Source organism: Cyprinodon variegatus, unplaced genomic scaffold (assembly GCF_000732505.1).
Source record: "Cyprinodon variegatus isolate N-32 unplaced genomic scaffold, C_variegatus-1.0 Scaffold88, whole genome shotgun sequence".
Taxonomy (NCBI): Eukaryota; Metazoa; Chordata; class Actinopteri; order Cyprinodontiformes; family Cyprinodontidae; genus Cyprinodon; species Cyprinodon variegatus.
The window spans coordinates 47,562-49,355 of record NW_015150541.1 but is presented as its reverse complement, the minus strand read 5'-3'; the positions used below and the strand labels follow the sequence as shown (position 1 = coordinate 49,355).

At 34.2% G+C, this 1,794-nt stretch overlaps 1 protein-coding gene across 1 annotated transcript in view; it reads right to left on the bottom strand.

The window, feature by feature from the left end:
• LOC107083946 overlaps positions 1 to 1,794 on the bottom strand; it is a 26,747-nt gene that overhangs the window by 17,826 nt on the left and 7,127 nt on the right. The gene's annotated exons all lie outside the window — the stretch shown is intronic.

Sequence of the window (1,794 nt, the reverse complement as noted above, 5' to 3'; positions counted from 1 at the left end):
TCATAAAAAAATTAAACAACCTAATATTCAGATGTTTTCTAAATAGTCAATCACCTCCAAATTCTACTAATCACTGATTCTGTAAAAATAAAATATTTCCACTGGTCTGTTTTAAAAAAAATGTACAGAACAAAAATATGAAACAATCAATCTTTCATCCCGAAAGGTTTCCCCTGTCATTCCTGTTATGTTTTTTCATATGTTATTTCATATCAAAATAAAACAAATCTTTGATCATTAAAAAATAATTCCATATTTCTCAAATTCTAACATGCAGTATAATGATGGTACCTCTGTGTGCTGATTGTACATTTTAAAAGCATCTGGACCAATCTAGAACATTTTTAAAGACACTAGTTGTCTTAAAACTTGTCTTAAACTACCTTTAAACAGTATTTCAAATTATCCTGAAATAATGTAGAACTTTATTATAAGGAGAACAGAATAAACGAGAGTTTCTAAACTAAACATTTAGTAAAAAGTTTTGCCTAATTAGTCAGGATGCTTTATTCATCTTTGGTGAAAAAAAATTTAAATAAAATCTGGAGCAAAAAATATTTAAGAATGTTAACTTTCTGCCCTTTGTCTTTCAATAAATGTATATAATAATAATAATAAAAAAAACTCCTGCTATAATACACTGAAATTCTGAATATCATTTAACATCCAGCCGCTTCAGACAACCTATGGGAATTTGTGGCTCATGGCTGCAAATATTTCCACTTTTTACTTTTTCATGTATTTTCTAAGTGCTCATGAATGGTACACATACTACGTCTAATTAAGAGACAGGAGTTCAACTAATACACATTTATTCCTTTCATTTCAGAGCTTCCTCTACTTTTTCTAAATGTGTTGCCATTGGGTTTGACCCTCATTATTTTTATCCATCCTAATCTTCAGCTTTTCTAGTATTTTGAGCTTTTCTTTGTCTCCCCTTTCCTTCATCTTCTCAATCAGGAAGCCCATGTAGTTAAAAGTGTAACCTGAGTTAACATTCAGGGCGATGTGCTCCAGTTTGATAACATGATCATAGGCCTCATCCAACAACGACGTTCGCTCTGCTGTCAGCTTAATGGTTTCCTGTTTAAGGTTTTCCAAAAGACCTGACTTGTTCTCACATTCTGCTTTATTCTTTTCATATTTTTCTTTCACTTCTTTCTTGGTCTTCTGAACTTTTCTGGTCTTTATCTCATATCTCCAGTTTTCTTTCACATGCTTTGAAGCAGGACACTTTTTGGTACAAACTGTGCAGTTCCCCTTCTTCATTACCTTGCAGTGTCCTGGTTTCCAGGCCATTGTGCATCCTGGATAGTGACAGTTCTCCTCACAGACAGAACAGGTGATGGCTCCTTCTTAAAACACCACACCCCACCTTCCTCCTTTGATTTTTTCTTTTTCTTTGTAGACCTCATCAACTTCTATAGTAAAGTTTTCGTTCTCCTTCATCTCTTTTTCATGTTTAGTATACTCTGCTTCAGTCTGTTTGATTTCATTCTGCTTTAGTTCAGTCAGCTTGATTCTCTCCTGCAGGTTCTGGATGCAGGCCTCTAGTCTGATCCGTTCATTTAGAACCTCCATTGTTGTTTTCAGAGGCTGAGGTTTGGTTTTTTTCAGAAAGTCTCTTAAACGACCCATGTCTTCATTAGTAAAGTCCCAGGAGTATTTTGAACTCTGCTGATCTTTCTCTGTTCTGTTTCTCTGTTTGATCTGTTGATTATTAAAAATGAAGTGTACAGGCTGATTCATCTCATCTCTGGAACTTTTAATTTTTGCATCTTCCAAGGCCTTTAG